The sequence below is a fragment of the Salmo trutta genome, unplaced genomic scaffold (assembly GCF_901001165.1).
Source record: "Salmo trutta unplaced genomic scaffold, fSalTru1.1, whole genome shotgun sequence".
In the NCBI taxonomy this organism is placed as follows: Eukaryota; Metazoa; Chordata; class Actinopteri; order Salmoniformes; family Salmonidae; genus Salmo; species Salmo trutta.
Genome location: NW_021823310.1, coordinates 1 through 22,136, shown reverse-complemented (window position 1 = coordinate 22,136; position 22,136 = coordinate 1). Strand labels below are relative to the sequence as shown.

Genomic DNA, 22,136 nt, shown 5'->3' with positions numbered 1-22,136 from the left:
TCCCCCTGTGCCCCTCTCTCTCTCGCTCTCCCTGTACCCCTCTCTCTCTTGCTCTCCCTGTACCCCTCTCTCTCTCTCGCTCTCCCTGTACCCCTCTCTCTCTCTCGCTCTCCCTGTACCCCTCTCTCTCTTGCTCTCCCTGTACCCCTCTCTCTCTCTCGCTCTCCCTGTGCCCCTCTCTCTCCCTCGCTCTCCTAAACATAGTTTTACCATCCAACTTTTTTAAAGGATTTTGCAGAAGGGATAAACGATCCAGAAAAACAGATGCTCTTCCTGGTTAACCTTGTAGATACACACATTGTGGGATGAAAAGTCTCCTTAATAACTCTGCTTTAGCTTTTAAGCTAATTCTGTTAGCATTTATAATCCTCTAAATAGAATAGTTTAATTTCATGAGTGCAGCAGTCTTAAGTTTCCTTAAATATAACTATAGCTTCCTAAACATAGCGCTACTTCTCTCTGGTGGAGGGGATTGAAAACGACAAGTATTCTCAATAACAAAATAGGTAGCGGAACACTTTAGAAAAATTGTTAAGTAATGTGGTTTCGTAGGTAGATGTCCATAGTAGTGATGGTCAATGAGGATTCCTGTCTTCCACTTTGATGCTGGTATTTTTGTTGTTGTTTCCTAGTACATCATTTATACAACACATGCATTATTACAATGATGGATAAATAATTACACTGGGAGAAATGGAAAAACTAAATATTTTAAAGATGATTAACATTTCACAAACTATAGTTGTTTATTTAAAATACTATGGGTTGCTACTTGTGGTAGTCGCTGTCCTTGGGGGGCGTTCGTAAATTCCCTCCGGCTATCTACTCCCATTTCAGAACACTGTCGTCAGTGTGAGAGAGGGACAGAATATCTGATTCATTTATAAAAACACGCAACACCCGCTGAATATGACCGGTGTCAGTAAACCTCTGCAAAAAAAACTAAAAATAACGTAATTCAATTGTTGCCAACAGAACAGTTACAAACACTCTGGATAACATGTAACAGCCTAACCTGCTCTACTAGGGAGAGTAAAATAGTCAGAGTGAGTTGTTCTCTCATTATGTATCTGGAAGTAGCTAGCAAGCTAACCAACATTAGCCAGTTAGCTTGGGTGCTTGATTGCCGTTGTGCGCTCTGAATTTACAACCTGACAAGGCTCTCCTGAGTGAATTTACGAACGCACCCATTGTTGTTGTCATGGTTTTGTCGAGGAGATTCTAGAACGTGTTCTAGAGTGTTCTTTCAGAACCAGGGCAAGTCTCCTCTCTTCAGTGCTTCTGAGACGGCAGAGTGAAAAGACCATTGAACGCTCCGCCCGCGTCCCAAATGGCAACCTATTCCCTATATAGTGCGCACTACTTTTTTGAGCAGAACCCCTATGTGCTTTGGGATACAGCCTCAGGTGGCAGCGCAGAAGACCGTCGATCCTCTTCGAGGTGAGGAGGCGTATGGTACTGTATGAAGGATGCTAGTGGTCTCGAGTCCCATCCAGTGACGCCATCTCCTCCTCTGTCACCCTCTCCTGTGTCTGTCACTGTGTCCTTCACCTCCTTCACTCATCTTCATCCTCCCTCCTCCCCGTCGGAGAGAGAGGCGCAGGGACAGATCTGTCGGTATCCATCCAGCCAGTTCTCCACCATTGGTGTGACCAGAGGGTGGTTGCGTCGACGGGACGACTTCTGCATTGCGGCCAGCATGCCTCCCTCCGTTACACAGCAGTCCAACCACTCCCTCAACAACTTCTCCTGCTGCTCCTCGTTACCCATCTAGAGAGAGAGAGAGAGAGAGAGGGAGGAGACAGAGAAAGAGAGAGAGAGAGAGAGAGAGGAGAAAGAGATAGAGAGAGAGAGAGGTAGGAGACAGAGAGAGAGAGGTAGGAGACAGAGAGAGGTAGGAGAAAGAGAGAGAGAGAGAGAGAGAGAGAGGAGAAAGAGAGAGAGAGAGAGAGGTAGGAGACAGAGAGAGGTAGGAGAAAGAGGAGAGAGAGAGAGAGAGGAGAGAGAGAGAGAGAGAGAGAGGTAGGAGACAGAGAGAGAGAGAGAGAGAGAGAGAAACCATGCTTTAGACAATGTATCTGTTACACAGCAGTCCAACCACTCCCTCAACAACTTCTGCTGCTCCTCATTACCCATCTAGACAGATAGAGAGACACACATTGGAAAGAATTAACAAAAAAACTAAGCAAACTAGAATGTAATGTATGTGGGTATAACTGACAGTAAAGGGACAGTTATTAATGTATGTGGGTATAACTGACAGTAAAGGGACAGTTATTAATGTATGTGGGTATAAGTGACAGTTATTAATGTATGTGGGTATAACTGACAGTAAAGGGACAGTTATTAATGTATGTGGGTATAACTGCCAGTGATGGGACAGTTATTAATGTATGTGGGTATAACTGCCAGTGATGGGACAGTTATTAATGTGTGTGGGTATAAGTGACAGTAATAGGACAGTTATTAATGTATGTGGGTATAACTGACAGTAAAGTGACAGTTATTAATGTATGTGGGTATAAGTGACAGTTATTAATGTATGTGGGTATAAGTGACAGTTATTAATGTATGTGGGTATAACTGACAGTAAAGGGACAGTTATTAATGTATGTGGGTATAACTGCCAGTGATGGGACAGTTATTAATGTATGTGGGGTATAACTGCCAGTGATGGGACAGTTATTAATGTATGTGGGTATAACTGCCAGTGATGGGACAGTTATTAATGTGTGTGGGTATAAGTGACAGTAATAGGACAGTTATTAATGTATGTGGGTATAACTGACAGTAAAGTGACAGTTATATATATATATATATATAAAAAAAAAAACATCTTTCTATAGTTTAAACAGATGTATTTTAATATTATGTAATTAGATTTACGCTGGGGGCGCGCGGAAATTGTAGGCTAAGAGTTAATGTTTACCTCGTGTGCAGACAGGAAATGTACGTGCAGCAGTTTCCTCTCGCTGTCCACCAGCGGCAGGAAGGTTACGGTGACGTCGTCGTCGGTGTTGAGGTTGGCGCCCGCGCCGCGATTGTCGTAGCCGTCGTTCTCCATGGCGACCAGGGCAGAGAAGTGTCCACGCGTGTAACCCAGGGCGATGGGACTCTTCCAACAGAAGCTCTGCTCCCACAACAGGGGCAGGTACACACCTGTACAGGTAGAGAGACAGGTCAGTCTCAGACAGGTACACACCTGTACAGGTAGAGAGACAGGTACACACCTGTACAGGTAGAGAGACAGGTACACACCTGTACAGGTAGAGAGACAGGTACACACCTGTACAGGTAGAGAGACAGGTCAGCCGTGTACGTCCCAGTACATCACTAGTACAGAGGTCCCAGTCATCCAGGACCTCTATACCAGGCGGTGTCAAAAGAAAGGCTCTAAAAACTCCAGCCACCCAAGTCACAGTCTGTTCCCTCTGCTACCGCACGGCAAGCGGTACCGAGTCGTCGAGTCTAGGTCCAAAAGGCTCCTGAACAGCTTCTACCCCAAAGCCATTAGACTGTTGAACAGTTAATCAAATGGCTACCCAGACTTTGTGCCTTTCTCTCCTACCGACATGTACATAGATTTTAGTACTATCCCTCCAACTACCTCGTACCCCACTACCCCGACTCACTACTACCTCGTACCCCAGTACCCCGACTCACTACTACCTCGTACCCCACTACCCCGACTCACTACTACCTCGTACCCCGACTCACTACTACCTCGTACCCCAGTACCCCGACTCACCTCGTACCCCAGTACCCGACTCACTACTACCTCATACCCCAGTACCCCAACTCACCTCGTACCCCAGTACCCTGACTCACTACTACCTCGTACCCCCAGTACACCGACTCACTACTACCTCGTACCCCACTACCCCGACTCACTACTACCTCGTACCCCAGTAACCCCGACTCACTACTACTTCGTACCCCAGTACCCCGACTCACTACTACCTCGTACCCCAGTACCCTGACTCACCTCATACCCCACTACACCGACTCACTACTACCTCATACACCAGTACACCGACTCACCTCGTACCCCAGTACACTGACTCACTACTACCTCATACACCAGTACACCGACTCACCTCGTACCCCAGTACACCAACTCACTAATACCTCGTACCCCACTACCCCGACTCACAACTACCCCGACTCACTACTACCTCGTACCCCGACTTCCTACTACCTCGTACCCCAGCACCCCGACTCACTACTACCTCGTACCCCAGTACACCGACTCACTACTACCTCGTACCCCACTACCCCGACTCACTACTACTACCTCGTACCCAGTAAGTACCCCGACTCACTACTACCTCGTACCCCAGTAAGTACCCCGACTCACTACTATCTCGTACCCCAGTACACCGACTCACTACTACCTCGTACCCCAGTACTCCGACTCACCTCGTACCCCAGTACCCGACTCACTACTACCTCGTACCCCGACTTACTACTACCTCGTACCCCAGCACCCCGACTCACTACTACCTCGTACCCCAGTACACCGACTCACTACTACCTCGTACCCCACTACCCCGACTCACTACTACTACCTCGTACCCCGACTCACCACTACCTTGTACCCCAGTAAGTACCCCGACTCACTACTACCTAGTACCCCAGTACACCGACTCACTACTACCTCGTACCCCAGTACCCCGACTCACCTCGTACCCCAGTACCCGACTCACTACTACCTCGTACCCCGACTCACTACTACCTCGTACCCCAGTACCCGACTCACTACTACCTCGTACCCCAGTACCCCGACTCCCTACTACCTCGTACCCCAGTACACCGACTCACTACTACCTCGTACCCCACTACCCCGACTCACTACTACTACCTCGTACCCCAGTACCCCGACTCACTACTACCTCGTACCCCAGTACCCTGACTCACCTCATACCCCACTACACCGACTCACTACTACCTCATACACCAGTACACCGACTCACCTCGTACCCCAGTACACCAACTCACTAATACCTCGTACCCCAGTACCCCGACTCACCACTACCTCGTACCCCAGTAAGTACCCCGACTCACTACTACCTCGTACCCCAGTACACCGACTCACTACTACCTCGTACCCCAGTACCCCGACTCACCTCGTACCCCAGTACCCGACTCTCTACTACCTCGTACCCCGACTCACTACTACCTCGTACCCCAGTACCCCGACTCACTACTACCTCGTACTCCACTATCCCGACTCACTACTACCTCGTACCCCAGTACCCCGACTCACTACTACCTCGTACCCCACTACCGACTCACTACTACCTCGTATCCCAGTAAGTACCCCCGACTCACTACTACCTCATACCCCAGTACCCCGACTCCCTACTACCTCGTACCCCACTACCCCGACTCACTACTACTACCTCGTACCCCAGTAAGTACCCCGACTCACTACTACCTCGTACCCAGTAAGTACCCCGACTCACTACTACCTCGTACCCCAGTACACCGACTCACTAATACATCGTACCCCAGTAAGTACCCCCGACTCACTACTACCTCGTACCCCAGTACACCGACTCACTACTACCTCGTACCCCAGTACCCCGACTCACCTCGTACCCCAGTACCCGACTCACTACTACCTTGTACCCCGACTTACTACTACCTCGTACCCCAGCACCCCGACTCACTACTACCTCGTACCCCAGTACACCGACTCACTACTACCTCGTACCCCACTACCCCGACTCACTACTACTACCTCGTACCCCAGTAAGTACCCCGGACTCACCACTACCTCGTACCCCAGTAAGTACCCCGACTCACTACTACCTCGTACCCCAGTACCCCGACTCACTACTACCTCGTACCCCAGTACCCCGACTCACCTCGTACCCCAGTACCCGACTCACTACTACCTCGTACCCCGACTTACTACTACCTCGTACCCCGACTCACTACTACCTCGTACCCCAGTACCCCGACTCACTACTACCTCGTACCCCAGTACCCCGACTCACTACTACCTCGTACCCCAGTTACCCCGACTCACCTCGTACCCCAGTACCCGACTCACTACTACCTCGTTACCCCGGACTCACTACTACCTCGTACCCCAGTACCCGACTCACTACTACCTCGTACCCCGACTCACTACTACCTGTACCCCCAGTACCCGACTCACTACTACCTCGTACCCAGTACACGACTCACTACTACCTCGTACCCCAGTACCCCGACTCACTACTACCTCATACACCAGTACCCCGACTCACCACTACCTTGTACCCCAGTAAGTACCCCGACTCACTACTACCTCGTACCCCAGTACACCGACTCACTACTACCTCGTACCCCAGTACCCCGACTCACCTCGTACCCCAGTACCCGACTCTCTACTACCTCGTACCCCGACTCACTACTACCTCGTACTCCACTATCCCGACTCACTACTACCTCGTACCCCACTATCCCGACTCACTACTACCTCGTACCCCAGTACCGACTCACTACTACTCGTACCCCAGTAAGTACCCCGACTCACTACTACCTCATACCCCGTACCCCGACTCACTACTACTCGTACCCCCACTACCCCGACTCACAACTACCTCGTACCCCACTACCCCGACTCACAACTACCCCGACTCACTACTACCGTCGTACTCTACTACCCCGACTCACTCACTACCTCGTACCCCAGTACCCCGACTCCCTACTACCTCTTACCCCAGTACCCCGACTCACCTCGTACCCCCGACTCACTACTACCTCGTACCCCAGTACCCCCGACTCACTACTACCCTCGTACCCAGTACCCCGACTCACTACTACCTCGTACCCCAGTACCCCCGACTCACTACTACCTCGTACCCCAGTACCCCGACTCACTACTACCCTCGTACCCCACTACCCCGACTCACAACTACCCCGACTCACTACTACCTCGTACTCTACTACCCCGACTCACTACTACCTCGTACCCCAGTACCCCGACTTACTACTACCTCGTACCCCAGTACCCCGACTCACTACTACCTCGTACACCCCTACCCCGACTCACTACTACCTCGTACCCCAGTACCCCGACTCACTACTACCTCGTACCCCAGTACCCCGACTCACTACTACCTCGTACCCCAGTACCCCGACTCACTACTACCTCGTACCCCAGTACCCCGACTCACTACTACCTCGTACACTGACTCATACTACCTCATACTCCACTACCCTACTCGGTACAGCTACTCCTTGTATATAGACTGTATATAGCCTCGTTTATTTTATTGTGCTACAATTTTCTTATCAATTTGCTAATTTTCGTACTTTTTAACTGCAATGTTGGGAAAGAGCTCGTAAGTAAGCATGTCACGGTAAAGTCTACACATAAAATTTGATTTTATTAAGATTTTATTTGATCCCAAAATAATAGCAAATGAAAACACTTATTCCCAAACGAGGTCCTTGAGTGGTCCTTTTCATGATCTAGTGTTGCATGCATTGGTTGCTAGAGCTTTTCTATTAATTGTAGTCTGTTTAGAACATGAAAGGAAAGGATTTGGAGATCTGTGTAGTTTTGATGTTACCCAGCAACCATGTTGTTCCTATAAGGTTTCATATGTAGGCTCAGCTTAGGTACACACACACACACACACACACACACACACACACACACACACACACACACACACACAGTCTCTATCTACAGCTTCCTCTGGTCTAATAACACACTATTTCACCTGATTGTTTTCATGCAGGGTCCAGGTTGTTAAAGTCCTGCCACCCACTCTATAATGACATGAAGTGTGTGTGTTTCTCTCTCTCTACAGGTCTGGGGTCAGACTGACTGGTCTGTGAGTTATAGCTATAACCGTTACGTAGCTGCCCATTACGCTTGGAGGAATGAAGTGTCTGGGTCCTTGTAAAGCGCTACGTTAAACCTGCATATTATCACAATAGACTCCCAAGATAATGATTTTACCGCTCCACTCACCTTGGAAACGAGTGTAGCCTAACGTTTCTCCACTCCGCTCACCTTGGAAACGAGTGTAGCCTAACGTTTCTTCCGCTCCGCTCACCTTGGAAACGAGTGTAGCCTAACGTTTCTCCACTCCGCTCACCTTGGAAACGAGTGTAGCCTAACGTTTCTCCGCTCCACTCACCTTGGAAACGAGTGTAGCCTAACGTTTCTCCACTCACCTTGGAAACGAGTGTAGCCTAACGTTTCTGCACTCACCTTGGAAACGAGTGTAGCCTAACGTTCTCCGCTCCGCTCACCTTGGAAACGAGTGGAGCCTAACGTTTCTGCACTCACCTTGGAAACGAGTGTAGCCTAACGTTTCTGCACTCACCTTGGAAACGAGTGTAGCCTAACGTTTCTGCACTCACCTTGGAAACGAGTGTAGCCTAACGTTTCTGCACTCACCTTGGAAACGAGTGTAGCCTAACGTTTCTCCGCTCCACTCACCTTGGAAACGAGTATAGCCTAACGTTTTCTTCTCCGCTCCACTCACCTTGGAAACGAGTGTAGCCTAACGTTCTCTCCGCTCCACTCACCTTGGAAACGAGTGTAGCCTAACGTTTCTCCACTCACCTTGGAAACGAGTGTAGCCTAACGTTTCTCCACTCACCTTGGAAACGAGTGTAGCCTAACGTTTCTGCACTCACCTTGGAAACGAGTGTAGCCTAACGTTTTCTCCGCTCCGCTCACCTTGGAAACGAGTGGAGCCTAACGTTTCTGCACTCACCTTGGAAACGAGTGTAGCCTAACGTTTCTGCACTCACCTTGGAAACGAGTGTAGCCTAACGTTTCTCCGCTCCACTCACCTTGGAAACGAGTGTAGCCTAACGTTTCTCCGCTCCACTCACCTTGGAAACGAGTGTAGCCTAACGTTTCTCCGCTCCACTCACCTTGGAAACGAGTGTAGCCTAACGTTTCTCCACTCACCTTGGAAACGAGTGGAGCCTAACGTTTCTCCGCTCCGCTCACCTTGGAAACGAGTGTAGCCTAAGGTTTCTCCGCTCCGCTCACCTTGGAAACGAGTGTAGCCTAACGTTTCTCCGCTCCGCTCACCTTGGAAACGAGTGTAGCCTAACGTTTCTCCGCTCCACTCACCTTGGAAACGAGTGTAGCCTAACGTTTCTCCGCTCACCTTGGAAACGAGTGTAGCCTAACGTTTCTGCACTCACCTTGGAAACGAGTGTAGCCTAACGTTTCTCCGCTCCGCTCACCTTGGAAACGAGTGTAGCCTAACGTTTCTGCACTCACCTTGGAAACGAGTGTAGCCTAACGTTTCTCCGCTCCACTCACCTTGGAAACGAGTGTAGCCTAACGTTTCTCCGCTCCACTCACCTTGGAAACGAGTGTAGCCTAACGTTTCTCCGCTCCACTCACCTTGGAAACGAGTGTAGCCTAACGTTTTCTCCGATCACCTTGGAAACGAGTGTAGCCTAACGTTTCTGCACTCACCTTGGAAACGAGTGTAGCCTAACGTTTCTCCACTCACCTTGGAAACGAGTGTAGCCTAACGTTTCTCCTCTCCACTCTCCTTGGAAACGAGTGTAGCCTAACGTTTCTCCGATCACCTTGGAAACGAGTGTAGCCTAACGTTTCTGTACTCACCTTGGAAACGAGTGTAGCCTAACGTTTTCTCCACGGAAACTCTTGTAATACTTCACTCCGTACACGATGATTGGTCGACGAAGAATGTGCGCTAGAACAAAGATGTGAGTCTGTTCCAGGCTGGCACCAGGCTGGGGGGAAAACAGACAGACAGGAAGACAGGAAAACAGACAGGAAGACAGACAGACAGGAAAAACAGGCAGGTAGACAGGAAAACAGACAGACAGACAGACAGGAAAACAGACAGACAGACAGGAAAACAGACAGACAGACAGACAGGAAGACAGACACAGACAGACAGGAAAACAGGCAGGTAGACAGGAAAACAGACAGACAGACAGACAGGAAAACAGGCAGACAGGAAAACAGGCAGACAGGAAAACAGGCAGGTAGACAGGAAAACAGGCAGGCAGACAGACAGACAGGAAAACAGGCAGGTAGACAGGAAAACAGACAGACAGACAGACAGGAAAACAGACAGACATGAGATTGGTGATTAGGAGATATTCAATGTACTACAATACTTTAGTCTCCTCACAATGGAAGGCTTAAAGGGATAGTCTACCCAAATGACATTGGTTTTCTTATCCTGTCAACAATCTATGGACAAGGTATGACAGCAATCCGTTCTCTGGTTTAGTTTTCCTGGCCCTTTTGCCACATGCTAATGTTTTAGCATTGGTGGCACAAATCCCATTCAAGTCATTTTTATTTTTTATTTATTTGACCTTTATTTAACTAGGTAAGTCAGTTAAGAACAAATTCTTATTTATAATGACGGCCTACCAGGAAACAGTGGGTTAACTGCCTTGTTCAGGGGCAGAACAACAGATTTTTACCTTGTCAGCTCAGGGATTCAAACTTGCAACCTTTCGGTTACTAGTCCAACTCTCTAACCACTAGGCTACGCTGCCATTAGCATTTCAATCAATTTGAGAAACTTTCACATGATTTGGTCATGATAGTGACAGCTGTATATTGTATAACTCAGATCAGATAAACAAAGTACATCAAATAATAACATGGCATTATATAATACAAAAGCAGATAGAAAGGCTGATCTCTCTCTGTGTGTGTGTGTGTGTGTGTGTGTGTGTGTGTGTGTGTGTGTGTGTGTGTGTGTGTGTGTGTGTGTGTGTTACCTGGCTGGCCAGAGAGAGTATGAAAGCCCAGTCCTCCTGCCACTGTTCCTCTCGGAGGGAGAAGTGGAGACCAAAACTCTGAGAATACCAGGACTCCCACTCCTTCCACCGTGTGTAGAACCTGGAATACAGAACAAACACCTCATTACCAGGACTCCCACTCCTTCCACCGTGTGTAGAACCTGGAACACAGAACAAACACCTCATTACCAGGACTCCCACTCCTTCCACCGTGTGTAGAACCTGGAATACAGAACAAACACCTCATTACCAGGACTCCCACTCCTTCCACCGTGTGTAGAACCTGGAATACAGAACAAACACCTCATTACCAGGACTCCCACTCCTTCCACCGTGTGTAGAACCTGGAATACAGAACAAACACCTCATTACCAGGACTCCCACTCCTTCCACCGTGTGTAGAACCTGGAATACAGAACAAACACCTCATTACCAGGACTCCCACTCCTTCCACCGTGTGTAGAACCTGGAATACAGAACAAACACCTCATTACCAGGACTCCCACTCCTTCCACCGTGTGTAGAACCTGGAATACAGAACAAACACCTCATTACCAGGACTCCCACTCCTTCCACCGTGTGTAGAACCTGGAACACAGAACAAACACCTCATTACCAGGACTCCCACTCCTTCCACCGTGTGTAGAACCTGGAATACAGAACAAACACCTCATTACCAGGACTCCCACTCCTTCCACCGTGTGTAGAACCTGGAATACAGAACAAACACCTCATTACCAGGACTCCCACTCCTTCCACCGTGTGTAGAACCTGCAACGCAGAACAAACACCTCATTACCAGGACTCCCACTCCTTCCATCGTGTGTAGAACCTGGAATACAGAACAAACACCTCATTAGCTTTTCCTGCCAAGGATCAAAGACAACCCAAAGAACCAGCTAGACAGCAGTAGCCATCATCTAATCTCCTATGGATGTAACTACCTGCCGGGAGTCTCCTACTCTGCAACAAGGCTCCACTTAGTGATGGAGGAAAATACTGATAGTTACATATCGGGATATCTGTCTCTGTCTCTCTGTAGCGGACCTATAGTGGGCCATATCTCTCTGTCTCTCTGTAGCAGAACCTATAGTGAGCCATATCTCTCTGGAGCAGACCTATAGTGAGCCATATATCTCTGTAGCAGACCTATAGTGAGCCATATCTCTCTGTAGCAGACCTATAGTGAGCCATATCTCTCTGTAGCAGACCTATAGTGAGCCATATCTCTCTGTAGCAGACCTATAGTGAGCCATATCTCTCTGTAGCAGACCTAAAGTGAGCCATATCTCTCTGTAGCAGACCTATAGTGAGCCATATCTCTCTGTCTCCCTGTAGCAGACCTATAGTGAGCCATATCTCCCTGTAGCAGACCTATAGTGAGCCATATCTCCCTGTAGCAGACCTATAGTGAGCCATATCTCTCTGTAGCAGACCTATAGTGAGCCATATCTCTCTGTCTCTCTGGAGCAGACCTATAGTGAGCCATATCTCTCTGTAGCAGACCTATAGTGAGCCATATCTCTCTGTAGTGGACCTATAGTGAGCCATATCTCTCTGTAGCAGACCTATAGTGAGCCATATCTCTCTGTAGCAGACCTAAAGTGAGCCATATCTCTCTGTAGCAGACCTATAGTGAGCCATATCTCCCTGTCTCTCTGTAGCAGACCTATAGTGAGCCATATCTCCCTGTCTCTCTGTAGCGAACCTATAGTGAGCCATATCTTTCTGTAGCGGACCTATAGTGAGCCATATCTCTCTGTAGCAGACCTATAGTGAGCCATATCTCTCTGTAGCAGACCTATAGTGAGCCATATCTCTCTGTAGCAGACCTATAGTGAGCCATATCTCTCTGTCTCTCTGTAGCAGACCTATAGTGAGCCATATCTCTCTGTAGCAGACCTATAGTGAGCCATATCTCTCTGTAGCAGACCTATAGTGAGCCATATCTATCTGTAGCAGACCTATAGTGAGCCATATCTCTCTGTAGTAGACCTATAGTGAGCCATATCTCTCTGTAGCAGACCTATAGTGAGCCATATCTCTCTGTCTCTCTGTAGCAGACCTATAGTGAGCCATATCTCTCTGTAGCAGACCTATAGTGAGCCATATCTCTCTGTCTCTCTGGAGCAGACCTATAGTGAGCCATATATCTCTGTAGCAGACCTATAGTGAACCATATCTCTCTGGAGCAGACCTATAGTGAGCCATATCTCTCTGGAGCAGACCTATAGTGAGCCATATCTCCCTGTAGCAGACCTATAGTGAGCCATATCTCTCTGTAGCAGACCTATAGTGAGCCATATCTCTCTGGAGCAGACCTATAGTGAGCCATATCTCTCTGTAGCGGACCTATAGTGAGCCATATCTCTCTGTCTCTCTGTAGCAGACCTATAATGAGCCATATCTCTCTGTAGAAGACCTATAGTGAGCCATATCTCTCTGTCTCTCTGTAGCAGACCTATAGTGAGCCATATCTCTCTGTAGCAGACCTATAGTGAGCCATATCTCCCTGTCTCTCTGTAGCAGACCTATAGTGAGCCATATCTCTCTGTAGCAGACCTATAGTGAGCCATATCTCCCTGTAGCAGACCTATAGTGAGCCATATCTCTCTGTCTCTCTGTAGTAGACCTATAGTGAGCCATATCTCTCTGTAGCAGACCTATAGTGAGCCATATCTCCCTGTCTCTCTGTAGCAGACCTATAGTGAGCCATATCTCTCTGTAGCAGACCTATAGTGAGCCATATCTCTCTGTAGCAGACCTACAGTGAGCCATATCTCTCTGTAGCAGAACCTATAGTGAGCCATATCTCTCTGTAGCAGACCTATAGTGAGCCATATCTCCCTGTAGCAGACCTATAGTGAGCCATATCTCTCTGTAGCAGACCTATAGTGAGCCATATCTCTCTGTAGCAGACCTATAGTGAGCCATATCTCTCTGTAGCAGACCTATAGTGAGCCATATCTCTCTGTCTCCCTGTAGCAGACCTATAGTGAGCCATATCTCCCTGTAGCAGACCTATAGTGAGCCATATCTCTCTGTAGCAGACCTATAGTGAGCCATATCTCTCTGTCTCTCTGGAGCAGACCTATAGTGAGCCATATCTCTCTGTAGCAGACCTATAGTGAGCATATCTCTCTGTAGCAGACCTATAGTGAGCCATATCTCTCTGTAGCGGACCTATAGTGAGCCATATCTCTCTGTTGCAGACCTAAAGTGAGCCATATCTCTCTGTAGCAGACCTATAGTGAGCCATTATCTCTCTGTAGCAGACCTATAGTGAGCCATATCTCTCTGTAGCAGACCTATAGTGAGCCATATCTCCCTGTCTCTCTGTAGCAGACCTATAGTGAGCCATATCGCCCTGTCTCTCTGTAGCAGACCTATAGTGAGCCATATCTCTCTGTAGCGGACCTATAGTGAGCCATATCTCTCTGTAGCAGACCTATAGTGAGCCATATCTCTCTGTAGCAGACCTATAGTGAGCCATATGTTTGGAACATCGAATCGCAATATTGGGGGTTCACTGTAACATATGAACAATAAAGTTATATTGTATTGTATTGGCCACAGCGTGTGGATACGGGGCCACAGCCGGCCACCAGCCCGGCCACAGTGTGTGTGTTTCTCAACAGGAAGAGCAGTCGTGCAGTCTGTCCTGGAAATCTTTGCAGAGGACAGTGTGTGTGTGTGTGTGTGTGTGTGTGTGTGTGTGTGTGTGTGTGTTGTGTGTGTGTGTGTGTGTGTGTGTGTATCCATATATCCGTGTGTTTCCTACCAGTGAGAGCAGTCATGCAGGCTGTCGTGGAGGGTCTTGCGGAGGACAGAGTCCTTGTCGTATATCCCCCAGGTAGCCTGCAGTACCGAGTCTAACAGGCAGTCTCCCTGTGTACGGTTTCCACATGGCATACAGTCTGCTGTCCAGCCTGGTACCCAGCTCCAAAGACCAGTTGATGATGAGGAGACTCTTCCTCTAGCTCTGTAGAGACCACACACACACACACACACACACACAGAGAAAGGACACACACACACACAAGAGAGAGAAAGGACACACAGACAGAGAGAAAGGACACACACACACACACACACACACACACACACACAGAGAGAGGACACATAAATTGTTATCCATTTGGAGAGGGAGGGAGAGAGAGGACACACACACACACACACACACACAGAGAGAGAGAACACACACATTGTTATCCATTTAGAGAGGGAGGGAGAGAGAGGACACAGCCACTCAATGACTTATTTCTTCTCTCGTCTCCACTTGGCCCTGCAACAACCAACTGGAGCATCCTATTTCTCCCACGTAACCCAATTACACTACTAGCTGAAATAGGTCACAAGACACCCTCCGAGACCTAGACACACCTGGGAAAATCAGAGCAAGGTGAACACTTAATAAGGATGTACAGCTGAAACGTCCTGTATAGTTAACCCTGATGGTAACTAGCTAGCTGAGGAGAGGAGAGGGTGGTGAGGTAACTAGCTAGCTGAGGAGAGGGCGGTGAGGTAACTAGCTAGCTGAGGAGAGGAGAGGGTGGGTGAGGTAACTAGCTAGCTGGGGAGAGGAGAGGGTGGTGAGGTAACTAGCTAGCTGAGGAGAGGCGGTGAGGTAACTAGCTAGCTGGGGAGAGGAGAGGGTGGTGAGGTAACTAGCTAGCTGAGGAGAAGGAGAGGGTGGTGAGGTAACTTAGCTAGCTGGGGAGAGGAGAGGGTGGGTGAGGTAACTAGCTAGCTGAGGAGAGGGCGGTGAGGTAACTAGCTAGCTGGGGAGAGGAGAGGGCGGTGAGGTAACTAGCTAGCTGGGGAGAGGGGTGTGAGGTAACTAGCTAAGCTGAGGAGAGGGGTGGTGAGGTAACTAGCTAGCTGGGAGAGGGTGGTGAGGGTAACTAGCTAGCTGGGGAGAGGAGAGGGGTGGTGAGGTAACTAGCTAGCTGGGGAGAGGAAGGGTGGTGAGGTAACTAGCTAGCTGAGGAGAGGAGAGGGGTGGTGAGGTAACTAGCTAGCTGGGGAGAGGGAGGTGAGGTAACTAGCTACTGGGGAGAGGAGAGGGGCGGGTGAGGTAACTAGCTAGCTGGGGAGAGGAGAGGGTGGTGAGGTAACTAGCTAGCTTGGGGAGAGGAGAGGGTGGTGAGGTAACTAGCTAGCTGGGGAGATGAGAGGGTGGTGAGGGTAACTAGCTAGCTGGGGGAGCAGGAGAGGGTGGTGAGGTAACTAGCTAGCTGAGGAGAGGGTGGTGAGGTAACTAGCTAGCTGAGGAGAGGGTGGTGAGGTAACTAGCTAGCTGGGAGGAGGGTGGTGAGGTAGCTGGGAGAGGAGAGTGTTGTTAGGTAACTAGCTAGCTGGGAGAGGAGAGGGTGTGTGAGGTAACTAGCTAGCTGAGGATAGGAGAGGGGTGGTGAGGGTAACTAGCTAGCTGGGGAGAGGGAGGTGGAGGTAACTAGCTAGCTGGGGAGAGGAGAGGGCGGTGAGGTAACTAGCTAGCTGGGGAGAGGAGAGGGTGGTGAGGGTAACTAGCTAGCTGGGGAGAGGAGAGGGTGGTGAGGTAACTAGCTAGCTGGGGAGAGGAGAGGGCGGTTAGGTTAACTAGGCTAGCTGAGGGAGAGGATAGGGTGGTGAGTGTAACTAGCTAGCTGGGGAGAGGAGAGGGTGAGGTAACTAGCTAGCTGGGGAGAGGAGAGGGCGGTGAGGTAACTAGCTAGCTGGGGAGAGGAGAGGGTGGTGAGGGTAACTAGCTAGCTGGGGAGAGGAGAGGGTGGTGAGGTACTAGCTAGCTGGGGAGAGGAGAGGGTGGTGAGGTAACTAGGCTAGCTGAGGAGAGGTTGGTGAGGTAACTAGCTAGCTGGGGAGAGGAGAGGGCGTGAGGTAACTAGCTAGCTGGGGAGAGGAGAGGGTGGTGAGGTAACTAGCTAGCTGAGGAGAGGGTGGTGAGGTAACTAGCTAGCTGGGGAGAGGGTGGTGAGGTAACTAGCTAGCTGGAGGAGAGGAGAGGGTGGTGAGGGTAACTAGCTAGCTGGGGAGAGGAGAGGGTGGTGAGGTAACTAGCTAGCTGAGGGAGGGTGGTGAGGTAACTAGCTAGCTGGGGAGAGGAGAGGGTGGTGAGGTAACTAGCTAGCTGGGGAGAGGAGAGGGTGGTGAGGTAACTAGCTAGCTGAGGAGAGTGAGAGGGTGGTGAGGTAACTAGCTAGCTGAGGAGAGGAGAGGGTGGTGAGGTAACTAGCTAGCTGGGGAGAGGAGAGGGTGGTGAGGTAACTAGCTAGCTGGGGAGAGGAGAGGGAGGTGAGGTAACTAGCTAGCTGGGGAGAGGAAAGGGTGGTGAGGTAACTAGCTAGCTGAGGAGAGGAGAGGGCGGTGAGGTAACTAGCTAGCTGGGGAGAGGAGAGGGTGGTGGAGGTAACTAGCTAGCTGGGGAGAGGTAACTAGCTAGCTGGGGAGAGGAGAGGGTGGTGAGGTAACTAGCTAGCTGAGGAGAGGAAACTAGCTAGCTGAGGAGAGGGTGGTGAGGTAACTAGCTAGCTGAGGAGAGGAGAGGGTGGTGAGGTAACTAGCTAGCTGAGGAGAGGAGAGGGTGGTGAGGTAACTAGCTAGCTGGGGAGAGGAGAGGGTGGTGAGGTAACTAGCTAGCTGGGGAGAGGAGAGGGTGGTGGAGGTAACTAGCTAGCTGAGGAGAGGAAACTAGCTAGCTGAGGAGAGGAGAGGGTGGTGAGGGTAACTAGCTAGCTGAGGAGAGGAGAGGGTGGTGAGGTAACTAGCTAGCTGAGGAGAGGAGAGGGTGGTGAGGTAACTAGCTAGCTGGGGAGAGGAGAGGGTGGTGAGGTAACTAGCTAGCTGGGGAGAGGAGAGGGTGGTGAGGTAACGTAGCTAGCTGAGGAGAGGAGAGGGTGGTGAGGTAACTAGCTAGCTGGGGAGAGGAGAGGGTGGTGAGGTAACTAGCTAGCTGGGGAGAGGAGAGGGTGGTGAGGTAACTAGCTAGCTGATGAGAGGAGAGGGTGGTGAGGTACTAGCTAGCTGGGGAAGAGGAGCAGATTGGGGGCTCCTAAAGGAGGACTCTTCGCATTTTCACCAGCTCATCTGAAAAGACTGACTGACGCAGAATTATCACCCATAAAATTCACACCTAATATACACTGAGTGTACAAAACATTAGGAACACCTGCTCTTTCAATGACAGACTGCCCAGGTGAATCCAGGTGAAAGCTATGATCCCTTAAATCCACTTCAATCAGTGTAGATGAAGGTGAGAAGACAGTTTAAAGAAGGATTTTTAAGACTGGAGACAATTGAGACATGGACAAAATAGTTAAGTGCCTTTTGAACAGGGTATGGTAGTAGGTGCCAGGCGCACCAGTTTGAGTGTGTCAGAACTGCAACGCTGCAGGGTTTTTCCCACACTCAACAGTTTTCCCCGTGTGTATCAAGAACGGTCCACCACCCCAAAGGACATCCAGTCAACACGACAACTGTGGGAAGCATTGGAGTCAACATGGGCCAGCAGCCCTGTGGAACGCTTTCGACACCTTGTAGAGTCTTCCATCATTTTATCTGGTCATCTGAGACGGACGCAAAAGGATCACACACACACACACACCACACACACACACACACACACACACACACACACACCTAAACACATATTTGATTCTAATGGTAAATCTACAACATGCAGTACGTATCCCTGGCATGGGGTTGATGGAGATATTGAGAAATACCCAGAATCCTCTGAGATCTTTTTACCTTTCTGTACATCTCGATCTAACACCTCATCAAACAGCTTCTCCTGGACTGCAGTGGGCAGGTCTTCGATGTCTGCAGAAACACACAATGAGAGAGAAAGAGAGAGAGGAATTAGGTGACTTAATAATATATTTGCTTTTTTTTTTTTATCAGCTAGATTACAAAATGCCCCTTGTTCACATTTGCCTATATTGACTGCCTAACACCCCCACTAATCAAAACGGTCATAGTGAAAATAGAAACAGCACTGAGAAAAGATGCTTGTAATGCTGCTCCATAAAACGGTCTACATTTGCCAATGGTGACTGAACAGTAAACATGCTCTTCATAAACTGCTGCCTTCACAAAGAATTCATACCCCTTGACCTATTACACACTGTGTTGTGTTACAGACAGAATTCAAAATGGATTTAAATAACAAAAAATCTCCCCCATCTACCCACAATACCCCATAATGACGAAATTAAAACATGTTTTTAGACATTTTTACTAATTTAGTGAAAATGAAATACAGAAATATCAAATTTTCAAAAGTATTCACATCCCCTAGTCAATACTAATCCGTTTCAGCTTTGAGGCGTCTTGGGGATGTCTGTTTCAGCTTTGAGGCGTCTTGGGGATGTCCGTTTCAGCTTTGAGTCGTCTTGGGTGTGTCTGTATCAGCTTTTGCACATCCTGGATTCGGGGATTTTCTCCCATTCTTTCCTTACAGATTTCCTCAAGCTCTGTTAAGTTAGCTGGCGAGCGGCGGTGAACAGCAATCTTCAAGTCTATTCCACAGATTTTTCAAATGGGATTCAAGTCTGGGATTTAGCTGGACCACCCAGGATGTTCACACACTTGTTCTGAAGTCATTTCAGCGTTTGAGTTTATTTTATTTTTACAGGGACAGTGCACATTAATCAACGTTTCAGTAAAAGTGTGCGGTTTTAGCCAGCCGGCTAATTTTCAACCGCAAGTCCCCGTTGCGCTTTGGCTGTATGCTTGGGGTCATTGTCCTGTTGAAATGTAAATCTCCACAGTTTAAGGTCGTTTGCACTCTGAAGCAGGTTCTCATCGAGCTTTGCCTGTTTTTGGCTCTATACATTGTTCCCTCCATCCTTACCAGTCTCCCAGTCCCTGCCGCTGAAAAGCATCCCCATAGCATGATGCTGCCACCGGCTTCACGGTAGGGATGGTGTGATGAGCTGTGTCTGGTTTTCTCCAGACATAGCGCTTTGCATTCAGGACAACAACAAAAAAAATCCGATGTGTCTCATCAGACCACAGAATTTGCCTTTATGCTCTTAGTCTTTCACGCGCCTATTTGCAAACTCCAGGCGTGCTGTCATGTACCTTATTCTCAGGAGTGGCTTCCGTCTGGCCGCTCTCCCATAAAGCCCAGATAGGTGAAGTGCTGTAGAGACTGTTGTCCTTCTGGCAGGTTCTCACATCTCAGCCAAGGAACTCTGTAGTCATTGGTGGTCATTGGGTTCTTGGTCACCTCCTTGACCAAGGTCCTTCTAGCCCGGTAACTCAGTTTGGTCAGACAGCCAGCTCTAGGCAGCGTCTGGGTAGTTCAATATTTTTTCCATTTCCCAATTATGGAAACTTTCAAGATTCTAGAAATTGTTTTATACCCTTCCCCAGATATATGCCTCATCACAATTATCAGGGATCTACGGAGAGTTCCTTGGACTTCCTGGTATAGTTTCTACACGAACATGCGCTGTCAACTGTGAGACCTTATATAGACAGGTGTGTTTCTTTCTAAATCATGTCCAAACTATTTAAAATTGGCCGCAGGTGGACTCCAAATAAAGTTGCAGTGACATCAAGAACGACGAAAAGAAATTGAATGAACCTGAGCTCAATTTGGAGTGTCATAGCAAAGGGGTGTGAATACTTAAGTAAATTAGATTCCATTTTCAATATATTTGTAACCAAAAAAATTCTGAAAAACATGTCTTCACTTTGTCATTGCGGACTATTGTGTTTAGATGGTTGAGAAAAAGAAAAAGGGAGATAAAAAAAAAATCCATTCTGAATTCAGGCTGTAACAACAAAATGTGGAATAAATCAAGTGGTATGAATAGTTTCTGAAGGCACAGTAGCTGCATGGCTAACTGCATACACAGAAGAGAACACTGATGGCCATTCTCTGGCTCAATAGTGAATACACTGGACTTGACAGAGAGAGAGAAAACCCTCTCACTGTAATGGCCTGAAGCCAAGCTCTGCCTGCACAGAAATACTAGCCTGCTCTGAAACAGAATACAACCCGGCAACTCTACTGTGTGTGTGTGTGTGTGTGTGTGTGTGTGTGGTGTGTGTTGGTGTGTGTGTGTGTGGTGTGTGTGTGTGTGTGTACAGTTAAGTGCACATCTCTGAAATCTCAATGACGATATTATGCAGGCAGGAAAAGACTGGCTGCAGTCTCTCTCTCTCCCTCACTAAGGCTAGCTACTGTACTACAAGACTGGATGCAGTCTCTCTCTCACTAAGGCTAGCTACTGTACTACAAGACTGGATGCAGTCTCTCCCTCACTAAGGCTAGCTACTGTACTACAAGACTGGATGCAGCCTCTCTCTCCCTCACTAAGGCTAGCTACTGTACTACAAGACTGGATGCAGTCTCTCTCTCACTAAGGCTAGCTACTGTACTACAAGACTGGATGCAGTCTCTCCCTCACTAAGGCTAGCTACTGTACTACAAGACTGGATGCAGCCTCTCTCTCCCTCACTAAGGCTAGCTACTGTACTACAAGACTGGATGCAGTCTCTCTCTCACTAAGGCTAGCTACTGTACTACAAGACTGGATGCAGTCTCTCCCTCACTAAGGCTAGCTACTGTACTACAAGACTGGATGCAGCCTCTCTCTCCCTCACTAAGACTAGCTACTGTACTACAAGACTGGATGCAGTCTCTCCCTCACTAAGGCTAGCTACTGTACTACAAGACTGGATGCAGTCTCTCTCTCCCTCACTAAGGCTAGCTACTGTACTACAAGACTGGATGCAGTCTCTCCCTCACTAAGGCTAGCTACTGTACTACAAGACTGGATGCAGTCTCTCCCTCACTAAGGCTAGCTACTGTACTACAAGACTGGATGCAGTCTCTCCCTCACTAAGGCTAGCTACTGTACTACAAGACTGGATGCAGTCTCTCCCTCACTAAGACTAGCTACTGTACTACAAGACTGGATGCAGTCTCTCCCTCACTAAGGCTAGCTACTGTACTACAAGACTGGATGCAGTCTCTCCCTCACTAAGGCTAGCTACTGTACTGCAAGACTGGATGCAGTCTCCCTCACTAAGGCTAGCTACTGTACTACAAGACTGGATGCAGTCTCTCCCTCACTAATGCTAGCTACTGTACTACGAGGATAACCTACATTGTTTATTCACACACTTAAACATACTTGCTATATGTATTTTATATACAGAACAACTTGAAATTGGATCAAACATTTCAGTCCTTTTGCACATTTTTTTTATCATGATGAACAAATCTCCCTCGGACATTTAGCCTACAGCTTGTTAACCATCAATTCATCATCACTGAGGAACACTTGAGGACAAACAGCTTGATGTACAGTAAAGACAGGGCAGGTCGGTCACCTGCGGGCAGTGTGAAGGTC

The 22,136-nt window shown here is 48.7% G+C and overlaps 1 pseudogene; it reads right to left on the bottom strand.

Moving 5' to 3' along the window:
* Positions 1–331: 331 nt before the first annotated feature.
* LOC115190084 (ubiquitin thioesterase zranb1-like) lies at positions 332–22,132 on the bottom strand (annotated as a pseudogene).
* Between the last annotated feature and the right edge of the window lie 4 nt (positions 22,133–22,136).